The sequence below is a fragment of the Triturus cristatus genome, chromosome 7 (assembly GCF_964204655.1).
Source record: "Triturus cristatus chromosome 7, aTriCri1.1, whole genome shotgun sequence".
Classification (NCBI taxonomy): Eukaryota; Metazoa; Chordata; class Amphibia; order Caudata; family Salamandridae; genus Triturus; species Triturus cristatus.
Genome location: NC_140590.1, coordinates 479,397,370 through 479,410,430, shown reverse-complemented (window position 1 = coordinate 479,410,430; position 13,061 = coordinate 479,397,370).

The window sequence follows — 13,061 nt, the reverse complement described above, 5'->3', positions numbered from 1 at the left end:
CAAATCTATAAATAATCGTGTATCCATAGGTTGAACTAAATAATCTCATAAACTATAACTGGCCGTGAAATGCCACACAAATAATACAAAGTGGGATGTGTTGTTCTTTCTGGTCACAACTATAACTTCGCCCACTGACCCAATCCTCGTGTTATTCCCGCTCTCTGTTTCTCCGCCCACAGTTCCCCTACTTTTTTTCCCCACTTCGACCACTGGATTTACCCAGAATTAGATGATGTTGAGCCTGCACTGAGACTGTCGCCTGGTTCCCGAGTTCTGTCGTCGGCAACTCTATCCCTAACACCATGTCCTGGGTAGAGGGAGGGAGACAGAAGGCACATGAAAACTCAGCTCATTATGGGCTTGAAGTTCCAACAGAACCTCGAGCTCAGCCAAGCAGCAGCCTCGAGCCTGGCTCGAGCTTTCAGTGGCTCACCCACCTCTACTCTGCTGTTGACCGCGGCACCCACAGGGGGCCACTAGAGCGGTCGGTGCCCTAGTATCGCCTGGGCACCGGTCACCCCTCCCCGCCCCCCCCCCCTTCCTGCCCGGTGGTGACGCGAGGGGCGTCACTTCCGGGGCTTCTTTGTTCTGGGGGGAGGCTATATAGCCCTCACCCTCCATGTTGGCGACCTCTTGATCGTCTTGCAGGCCGCACACCCTCGCCCTCCTCCCCACCCCCCACCTTGGGGGCAGGGACTCCGGTCGGTGTCCCCCCCTCTTCCTGCCCGGTGGTGACGCGAGGGGCGTCACTTCCGGGTCTTCTTTGTTCTGGGGGGAGGATATATAGCCCTCCCCACCATGCTGGCGACCTCTTGATCGCCTCGCACGCTGCTTCCCTCCCTACCGCTTACCCGGCATGGTGATGGCAGGTGGGGGGTGAGAATATTGTAATGTTTTCTTTTTTCTTTGCAGGCGGAGTTACAGGGCGATCTGGAAGCAGACCGGTAGCAAGGGTACCTCTGCGCGGCACCATAGGGGGTGCCAGAGCCAAATCCGAGGAGCCTCATGGGAGGGTCCTGGAAGCCGTGTCGTGCCCCGCTAGTCCTTCGGGCGGTTGTGGGCCTGAACAACCGGGGGTTTGCTATGTGACGCTCCGCTCCGGGAAGGGGCGTGAGTAGAAGTTACCAACGGTCACGTGATCCTGTAAGAGAATCACTTGGAGGGCAGCAAAGGTGGGGTTCGCCCCAGTGCTGCCCGGCTCATCAGGCGGGCAGGCAGCCCAGTTGGTTGCCTGCCCTTGGATCGCCCGTAAGATAACCCACCTATTACTTAACGGTGTATGTAATAAACCTGCAGCAATTGTACCCAATCAAACAGTCTGTGTTGTGTGTTTATTATTAGAAAATGTATATTGGTTGGAGGGGTGGACAGAGGGATGCCAATGACGATACTATTTATTTACAGTTTAACTCGTTATGGCTGTGCTTTCCTCGCCTTCCATGAGTCTGGCCTGTCGCTTCAAAACTGACACTGATGAGAGGTATGTTTATGGTTTACGTTTGTAAATGAGAGAAGGATTAGAGCGATTTTCATGTAGGGCGACATATTGAATGCTAAGTTTGATCTTCTGCTAAGGCTCGTTCCTGCTGTGGCATGAATAAAATCGAATGAAATACAATCACCGACATGAACAGCAGCTGAGAACACGGAGGCCACGTCTGCCACTGTGCTGCCCCAGCCCCGAGGGCGCATGCCTTCACTATTGTTCGCCTCTCAGAGCCTGCCGGGATCTCTTTCCAAGCCTCGGTTTCCCACAATAATAACTGGGCTGCAGTGAGTGCCTGCCTTTGTGTGTTCAGATGAGAGATGCTGCTCTCTCTGTCTCTCTCATTAATGATTAATGCTACAGAGAGGAATGTTTGTGTTGCTAAGACCAGCTCCCTTGGCAGTGCGTGTGCTCTTTCAGGTGTGACCAGTTTGCTGTTCGTCTCCGTAGATGCATTTCTTTGGTAAACATTTCAAGCAGCCGCCTCCACACACACTCGCACAAACTGTACGATTCAGCAGAAATCTCTATCCCGTGTCCCTCAATTCCACTATTTGCCGAAATTCGGAGTGCTTAGAAACAGGTAGGGAACCATCCTTGTAGTCTAAGGCCCTCACTACAAGGAGTGTATATAACCTTACCACAAGATGAGAGAATCACCACCTGCGGTTTATACCTCCTATTGGGAGTTTGAAATGGGAAATGAGTCATAACACACAGAATCACGTATTCATTAACACACCTAATTCTGCAGATTTCCCCCTTTATTTGGATCTTTTCTCCTAACATATTTCTGCAGATTTGACCTGCCAGAATCTATATGGGATAACTATGAGGGTGTGATTATTATCACAGAATTTGTAACTTCAATACCTGTACAAACTCTTGTTTATATTGTTATGTACAGCTACAGTTTCTGCCCTTTCCCTATCACGCAGCGCAGCAAGGTGACTTGCTGCTCTGCATGATATCTTAATAAATATTCCACTAACCGTCTCAATTCAGCCCCAGGCTAAATCTGCAACGTGGATACCTTTGTGACCCTGTGGCATATTAGCAGAGCCTTCCCTTTAAAGTGTCAGAAACATATTAATGCATTGCAACCCCTGGCTTGTCCCTTCTGACCCTGGACCATGCTTTTGTGACCCCAAAACACAGGCATCTCGTCCTTATGAGTGTCATTTGGGGCTCCACTTTCCTCGCTTATTGCCACTTTTTTATGACCCTAATAATAAATATTTTTATTTTTTTATTTTACATAATACTTTATTATTCACTATTAAGGTAATAAAATATGGTGTACAATTGGCTGGAATTGGACCTTTTTCCTTTGAGCAACAGTAAGTAAAAAACATTATTGTAAATGTATTGTTGAGTCAAGATCCAGAGAGACGGCATATGATAAAAAGTACTTCTATTAAATTACAAAGTAGTTGGGGCCAACACGTCCAACTTCCAGTGCAAACAGCCAGTAAATAATTGTTATAGAATCTCAGCACGCGAGAACCACAGTGACATGCTGGAATTCTACATAATGTAATACAGCTGACCCTCGAGCCTCCAAGACACTTTAGCGTAAACATGACATGTATATTGTGTACATGCTAGTGGGCGAAGTGAGTGAGGGAAATCCCTGGAAACATCCCGCAGAGCAGGTCCATTTCACGGTGGTCCTTGCCCGCACTTCCAGCGTATCTGCACTGTGTTTCCCGAGACCGGGGTGGGACTATGTCCCTTTTGTACGTAGTCCTTGTTAGTTTAAGGTATTTAATGAAGAAGCAAATGACTGCAGGTGATGCTCCCTTTCCAGCCAGCAATCAACTGCCTGTCAAAGGAACACTCTGCATTAACTACAAGGAATGTTCTAATACAGAACATCAGTACATCATACACTATTAAAGGTGCACAACAGATTATCACACATCCTCTTCCCTTTACACATAAAAACACATAGTGATGAACTAAATACAAAACAGAAAAAAGCATTAAGATGACATCACTTACAAACATAGTCCTTCAAGTACCTGGGTGGATATCTATTCCTGAAATGCCATTCACCTCTTCCCACTCTGCTGCCTTAGAACCTTCCACTCAAGACCTCAAGATCATCCATCAACATATAACCACTACAATCATCCTCCTCACTCTCATCTTTATCAAAAGAACCAGAACCATTTCCTCGCATCCTCTCATACAAAGCCACCCTGCTCTTATTCCACCTTTCAACAACATGCATCTCATGCACATCCTTCACCCGGAAGGGTCCCCGAAACTTTACACAACTCCCCTCAAACCTACCACTTTTAACTTTAACCAGATCACCAGGTTTCAAACTTCCCGTTTTTTGTGAAGCAAGAGTCGGATCAACATTTCCATCCAACATTTTTTTCATCCAAGCAGGAGACATTTTAGTGTTAGTACTTCGTCCCCTCATCACTTTAAATGAAATTTCTTTAGTGACACCATTTTCTGTGGTGAGATACACCCACACCAGCTCTTCAACCATCTTTCTCACATTGCCCCTACCTACATATGCCATTTGTACCACACCCTTAATCAAGCGATTCGCCCTCTCAACAACACAATTTCCTTATGGATTATATAATGATGTGCAAGCGTGACATATACCGCAAGTCTCCAAGAACAACTTCATTTCTCTAGACGTCAACTGCGTACCATTATCAGTTATCAACTTGACAGGATACCCTTCCTCTTTGAACACCTCCTCTAACATTTCTATAGTTTTCTTGGTTGTAATTTCACGTAAAAACTTAACCACTAACCACTTTGAGTGCACATCAACCATAACTAAGGCAAACTTACACTCAGAAGTCAGAACCTTCATTGGCCCGATAAAGTCCATGCACACAGTATGCCATGGATTCCCAGGATTCGTGATTTCCCCCATGAGTGATTTTATTCCTATCCTTAACCCTTTCTCTCCTTCCTTACAATCTACACACTCAGTTACCCAGTCAGTAGTATCTTGAGCCATTCTTGGCCGCCAATAATTTTCACGTAGCCTTCTCTTGGTAAGGGTTTGAAACAAATGGCCTTCATGCGCTAACTTAATCAACTCAAACTGCACACCTTCAGGAGGAACAAACTTGTCACCCCTAGATATCAAACTATCACCACACGCTGACAGCTCATCAATTATTTTGACATAAGGATGAAGTGCTACAGAAACAGTATTCTCCCTTTCAACTCCTTTATTTATCATCTCCAATACTTGAATTAACACCACATCTTCTGTCATGCTCTGAAGAACCCAACGTTCCTTTCCAATTGCAACTTGAGTAGTGCTGACCACATCATCTAGAATAAACTACAGCACCCTCATCACCATATGCCTCTACACCCTCTTTGTCAACCTCTTGCCATGGTAAGGGTAATCTGGACAAACCATCAGCCTAAGTGTTCTTCCATCCAGGGAAATACTCTACCTTATATTAAAACTCGTGTAGTCGCGCTGCTAAATGAGCTAATCTTGCAGAAACATTTTCCGCTCCACCTGGCATTAAAATTTTCACCAATTGTTTATGATCGGTGCGTAAAATGATAGGAAATCCTCAAACATACATCCTAAAGTACTCCGCTGCTCACGCCGCTGCCAATGCCTCCCTCTCAACCACTGAATAGTTTCTTTCAGTAGAGGTGTGGGAACGAGAAGCAAAAGCAACAGTGCGTTCACCATCTTTGTGCATTTGTGAAAATACAGCCCCTAAACCCACAGCACTAGCATCTACCATAAGAATTGATAACAACCTAGTGTCATAAGGAGTTAATACTTTCGCATTGCATATTTCTTGTTTGATGTTTTGGAAAGACTTCTCCTGGTCTTCTACCTATTCAAATACAATCCCTTTCCTTAAAAGTTTCTTTAAATGCTCGGTTTTCTTTGCACAATTCTTAACAAACTTCGCATAATATTCCACTAGGCCAAGAAAAGACCTAAGTTGATCTTTGTCCTGCGGAGACTTGACTTGCCTTACTGCTTATAATAAAGCTTTCTTTGGTTTCACCCCAGATGAAGACAACGTATACCCCAAGTATTCCACTTCTTCAACACAAAATTAGCATTTCTCTTTCTTGAGAGTCAACCCAGCATCACCAATCTTATCTAAGACTCTTTTCAAAATCATGTTGTGACCAGTGACCGAGTCCACAAATATTAAAACATCAAGTAGGAAGTATACAACACCGTCAATGTCTTTTAAAACTTGGCTCATCATTCGCTGGAAGATACAAGCCGCTGAAGAAAGCCCAAATGGCATCCTTGTGAATTGATAAACACCTTCAGTAGTGATAAAGGCCATGAGACTTTTCGTGTCTGGATGGAGTTTTATTTGATGATATGCACTTTTTAGATCTAATTTAAAAAAGTATCTTGAACCTTTTAAATACAAAACCAACTCCCCTATATTTGGAAGTGGAAAATTATCAGTGATGATGTTTTGATTTACAGTGTGTAAGTCAACACATAAATGAAAACTTCCATCAGGTTTTCCCATAACTACTACTGGAGAAATCCAACTTGATATTTCTACTGGTTCAATTATGCCCTGAGAGACCATGTCTTTTAGCATACATTTAAACTCTTGTCGAGCCACAATGGGAACCTTTCTAACCCTGTGTTTAATAGGTATGGCACCAGGTTTTACCAATATTTTATCAACATATTTTTTCAATAGACCTATTTAATCTGAAAACACTTTGCGTGCTTCATCCACTATGGGCCACATGTACAACCCTTTTTTGCGGTCGCAAATGGGAGATCCTCCTGTTTGCGGCTGCAAAAAAGGGTGAAAGCATGTACAAATGCTATTTTGCGAGTCACTGACTCGCAAAATAGCATTTGTGACTCTTGCTATAAGGAAGGAGTGCCTTCCAAATAGCGAGTCAACATGCTATGCACTAATGTTTTGCGGCTGCAAAACACTCACAGTTTACCACCTACTTCAAGTAGGTGGTAAACCACTCGCAAAGGGGGTGGTCCCCAGGGGACCCCTTCCCCATTGTGAGTATGTGGGAAAATATCTTTTAAAAGCATGCAGTGGTCCCGGAGACCACTGCCTGCCCTTAAAAAAATTCAACTGAAAAGTTTAATTTTTCTGTTTAAAATGCATCCTGTTTTCCTTTAAGGAAAACAGACTGCATTTTTTTTTTTAAAACAGTTTTTTTTTAAATGCAGTCACAGACATGGTGGTCTGCTGATCCCAGCAGGCCAATATCCCTGTGAATGCTAGCCATTCCTAGAGGGGTCGCAAATTGTGCCTGCCTCATTAATATTAATGAGGCATGCAATCTGCGACCCCTTTAGGAATCGCAAACAGAGTCTGAGACATTGTTGTGCATTCCAATTAGCGAGTCGCAAATTGCGAGTCGCAAATGCAACTCAATTTGCGACTCGCTAATTGTTGGATCGTGCATCTGGCCCTATGTCTCATAGCTCTCCTACTACTAACACCTGATTCCTGATCCCCCCGGATTGATATCTTTTGGTAACAGATTCATGTTTGGCCACAACTTTTCAAACATATTGTTCGGTATAATCATATGTAAGTATCCAGAATCCACCATGAGTTCAACAGAAACATTATCAATGATGAACATCGCCTTGGGTCTAGAACTTCTGGGTACATTTTCACCACCATCAACACACAATATCATATCTGTTACCTTCTCTTTATCTATAACAGAAATTTCATCCTGTATCACTGCTATGCTTGCACCGTTGGATCTTCACATGCGTGCAAAATGTCCTTTCCGACCACAACGCCTACACTCCTTTCCTATGGCATAACAATTCTTAAAGTCCGCAGTATGAAAACTGCTCCCGCATCTGAAACATACTCTGCTTTGTTGTTTGGTATTATCTATAGTTTTAGCAGGTGCAGTGTTATTACTGTGTTTGACGTAAGGACGCTTCTTGATCTCTTTACTTCCCAACTTCCCTGCATTCAATACTACAACATCTTCATTTTCTATGCACAACACTTCACCATCTACCTTCCTTTTTTCCATTTCTTTCATACAAAGTTTTGATTGCTCAACTACCTTATCATCTCTATAGCATCATGCAAAGATGGATCCTTAGCTGCCCAAAGTCTCTCTTGCATTTTCTTATTCTTACACTGTACAATAAGTTGATCACGGATCATCTCTTCCCTCATGACACCAAATTGACATTTAACAGTCCCCCAGTGTGTTTGGGGTGGGAGGAGTCTCGAGACTTTTAAATACCTGAAAACATCATGCAGCGCGTGGTGGGTTGAGGTGTGTACCGGGGCGAAGACCGGGCCAAGATGGACCCCTCTTCGCCTGTCATCGCACGAAAGAGGCTGGGCTGGACCAACCCTTTCCACGAGATTTGTGTGATAAGATTTGAGTGCGTTGATTATTTTAGTTTGGATTTTTACATTTAGTATTTTAGAATTGTGCCTGCCCTTTTTCTCACTTTGGATTTTGGCGGTCTCAAGCAGAATGGGTAGAGGGAAGCATCCACTTTCTCGACTGTCACTGAAAAGCCTAGGAAACCTAAACAAAGGAAAAGCTGTCTCGCTCTCTGGTCCAAGTAATAATAGTAATCTTGATTACATTGATCATTTGATGGTGGTGGTAGAGGCAATTATTTTAAGTGTAGATGTGTCTGCATCTAACGATACTAATGGGTCAAAGCAAAGAAGAATACCAGCAATGTTTAAAAAGACAAAAAAACTCTGGTCAGAAGCAAATTACCTTCAAACATTAATTCTACATTGATTGATAATACCCACACAATTCCCCCCATTGCTGAGAATGCCTGCCTATCATCAGGGTCTTTGGCTTTTTCAGAAAGTATTGCTACCAACAACTCCATTACAAAAGACACAGCCGAGGCATATCTACCAGCCCCTATCGCCACCATAATGTCACTTTTTGTGACGTTGTGATGGCAATAGGCGCTTTGCCTTATTTACAAGGCAGCGTTAAGCCACTTAAGGTGGCTTAATTCTGCCTTGTAAATAAGGTTCCCTTTTATGCTACACTTAGCGTGAAAGGGGCGAGCAATGGGTGTTGTTGTGGACGTTTCACCGCAACACCCATTGATTTTGACGCTGACCCCTATTTACAAGAGCAGATTAATAGGAGGCAGCGCCAAAATTAAGACCAGGGAAACCTGGTCTTAAAAAGGCAAAACGGGGAGAAATGCTTTATTTCCCCCTCGTTTTTACTGTTTCCATGTGCACTGCCTTGAGCAGCATACACAGAAACAGCAAAACGCCTATGCGTGTTTATGTGCAGGAAGGTCCCCCTTCCTGCACATGATCAATCATTTTTTTTAATGCAGTTTTGCAAATTGCATGCGTGCTGCATTAAGCAGCACTCATAGATGTTACAAAACGGCACTTAGAGACTGTTTATGTGCAGGAAGGGGAACCTTCTTGCACATGAACAATCTTCCCCTCAACACAGGCACCCTTGCACTATGGTGCAGGGGTGCCCGCGTTGGCGCTAGGCAGCTGAACTCAGTGCCAGCGCTAGGGGAAATGCAGAGGTGCGCAGCATTCCTGTGAATAGGGTGCATCGCTATGTTTTCAGAATGGAGAAGCGTGGTGTTAGCAATGTTTGCTAAATGCCACGCTTCTCCATTCTGTTGTAAATATGTGATAGTAGCCCTTCAATCAACATAATATTGAACATTCCCTGCTCTAATAGATTTGGGCCATTGTATTTAATGAAGATGACTATTAAAACCTTAGAGGAAGCTCTTGTTCCATGTGTGGTCAGTCTAAGTCTCAGACCACTAGAGAACATTACTCATATCTTGTGCTGATTTGACTCTACTCCACCAAAAAATGGATGATTGATAAAAATTGTTGTTTTCAGTAATAGAAAAAACTACCAACGAACAGGGTAAACCTTGTTACTGTGATTGTTCTTTCATCACAAGACTAGTGAAACATTTGAGAAATCGTAGCACGGGCGCAGCGCTCCATAGAGTGGAGAAATCTCATTGTCGTTCCTCTTCAATGTCCTCAAGTAACACTACTTTAGGTGAAAACAGTACATCTCACAGTTCATTCACTAAAAGTACTATGGGGAAAGAGCACCATTGTCTCAAGCCATGAGCACATTTAATGCAGCCTCGCCGCAAAGGCCTTCTAGGGCCATCAAATGTTGCACATAAGAGCACGGACCCAACAGCTGATGTCCGTAGCCATGAATACTTGCGTAACCCTATCTCTGGGTCAAGTAACTGTACTGGTAATGATCTCTACCTACATTCTCCCCCCTCTGCAAGGGGATACCACCAGCAATCATCTGTCAATGGAAGCTTCGGAAGAACTTTATACATGATTCTATGGTGCCTCAGTTATCATTGAGGTCTTGCAAGAACATGGATTCCTTGATTAACAAGGTCACTCATTGGCTGAGAACAAAATGGAATTGTAATTGTAATTAGATCTGCCATTGAACATGCTAAAAAATATAGCTTGGATAGATCAGCATATGATTTTATCTCTTTGTTATTGAAGGACAAATTGTTAGTTAATAATCTTATTGATTTTGAATTGACCACCTGTCATTTTGGGGGTACATTGCAAACAGGCATCCGATTGAAATTGTCTGTCCCATTCTCGTATCCTCTCCATGCTGTAATGAAGGTTCTTCTAATGAAAATCTTCAGGACCCTGATCTAGCTGTGCAATCGGGGGATTCAAACCTGAATGAAAATGACTGACTATCTATTCTAGCCAGTCCTCCTATACCAGCCGGATACCCCGCTTCAGGAGTTATAATTCACAATAGTGCTCAGAGAGCTAGTGAAGCAAAAGGAAACCCAGGCCAAATCTTAGAGGATTTAAGAAATCACTTGGCTAAGTTTACCCTGAATATGACATGGCACCCCTCTGTAGCTCTATCTTTAATAAGAGACGAGGACGTCTGCCCAAGATTGTGCATTATTTTCTGGAACTTGACTGGTGTAAAAAGGAAGCTGGTAGATACCGAATGGGTATCTTATATTGACAGTTATGACTTTTACACATTTCAGGAGACGTGGGCTACTGATCGGGTGTGCATAGAAGGGTTTTTAACATATAATACAGGGGGCCAACCACTGGGAAGTGCTTAGAAGCCAAAGGAGGATTACTTATTTTATTGAAGAATAAGTTGCATTATTCACAATTTGAATTGATAACTGAAACCCTTGATAAGGGTGTTCTGCTTACCTTCTATTACATTTCTCAGGCTGGGGTTTATCAACGTTTATGCTAGAAGAGTTGCAATTGTCAGTGAGTCATCGGTTTTAGCCCAGTTAGTTGGGCTAATTGAAACTAATCAGCAGTATGCTAATTCAATAGTGGCGAATGCTTTAATACCTCTTTTGAGCCATCACCTTACATCAATGACCTTACAGAAACAGAGGATGAGCAATGGTTCATACCTCAGTTAACTGGGAGGCAACAACACTATTTTTCTTGTACTGCTCTTCAATTGACTTCAATTACAGTCAGACGGGGTGTGAGAGCTTGGAATGGGCAAGCACGCTCTGATTCAAGCAGGATGTCAAATTTCAAGCATGGTCATTATACTAGTGTCATTGATTAAATCTTTTTAGACATTAGTTTGTGGCCTCGCCTGGGGGACATGAAGGTAGACGTCCGTCACGATAGTGACCATAACCCCTACAATTATCTCTCTTAGGTGATGGGTTTCAACGATCTAATAATAATTGCAGCATTAAAGTACCTGAACCTTTGTTAGCTAATAATAATCGATGTGTCTCATGCCCATGTATAATGTCAAACCCACACTGTATGCCAAAACCTATGGCCTGCTTGAGGCAGCCTTTTCAAATTTTGAAAAATTATTAATCTCTGACATTCTGATTCTTAGCATCCACAGGATACTCTTCCCTAAATTACAAGGCATTTTTTTTTAAACAAATATTAGCCTGATGTAGTGAACGAGAAGAAATGGTACAATGTTAAATGCCTAGCAGCAAAATTACAATTGAAAACAGTTGTTAGAGATTGTGCATGGGTGGAGCTACAAGAGGCTGGAAGGGATTACAAAAACACTCTTGCTAAGGTCAAGAGAAATTGGGACGATAACATATTGGCTGCACTTGCTTTTAGCGATAAAGCAAAAGGACAATCGGACTGTTTGGAAGGTTCTCGTCTATGGTAGCAATGATAATGCTAGGACCCGCCATCACCATATCCAACCCGAGAGTTGGTCACCTATTTTCATAATCTGTACACCCCCTGTTGCCAATCGAGGAGCTGTAGAGTCCTCAAACTCAGGGATACCATTATTTTCCATTAGAGTAGATGTGGTGGCTGAAGCAAGAGATGATATGGATCCAGTGTACTTCTCTTTGGAAAACACTAAGAAAGCCATCCATCTGCTTAAACCAGCCAAAGCACCTGGTCCCAATAAAATTCCTGGAGATCTATACAACTCAGAACTTTTAATCTGGAACAGCTATATCAACTTAATCTCCAATATCGTTTGGGGGCGAAATCCCTGATACTTAGAGAGGGGCTGAAATAATACCTGTGCACAAAAAGGGCAACCCATGTATTCCCTCTAACTACAGGCCTATTAGCCTTATTGATAATCTGCAAAACGTCTTCACAAGACAGGCCATTGACAAGTTGTTGTCCTGGGCTGTAGCTAATCGTGTGTTATCCTTGCTTCGAGCTGGCTCAGACCAAAAAATTGAAAATCCTACCAAGTATTTCGTTTGGCCCTTCCCTATAAGAAATATGTACTGCTCACCAAACAGAAAGTGTATGTGGCTTTTGTTGATTTAAGGGCCGCATTTGATCTGGATCCAGGGAGAAACCGTGAAACATTATGTTCAGCATGGGTGTCCCTGGGAAGTTGGTTCAATTAATTGCAAGGTTGCATGAGGGCAATTATGCCCAGGTTCATTGGCGCAGTAAGGGCAAATTATCCGATCGCATTCCTATTCAGCGAGGTGTAAGGCAGGGGTGCGTTCTTGCACCCACTTTATTTACTTTATATGTAAATGATGTGGTGTCAGAACAATTCACCTATTTTAAAGAACAAAAAGATACCCATGTGGCTATTCGCTGACGATTCTCTTCTTAATTCCAAAACACCAATGGGGCTTCAAGCCCATATTGATAGCTTCTTGGAAATTTGTAAAACAAGAGACTTGGATATAAATGTATTCAAAACCAAGTTTATAGGGTTTAGACTTGGGGCAGTTAAGAATTGTATAGTAAAGGTGGGTAGTGAACCTTTAGAAAGAGTCCATAGCATTGACTACCTAGGAGCCAGGGTTTTGGACAAATCCACATGGGAACCTCAACTTAACAAAGGTTTCCATCTTAAACAGCAAAGGTCTAATGCTATTTTGTGCTTTAACAAGGGTACGCGTTGTTGGGCTGTGTCTCTCATTTTGGAGGCTTGCCGCACAAAGGCACGAAGTGCTGCCACCTTTGGAGCGGAGGTGTGGGGGTACTCCAATGTTAATTTAATAGTCTTAGTGGAGAACACTTTTGCTAGATCCCTACTTGTGTACCAGTCAGTACCACTTTGATTCCGATTT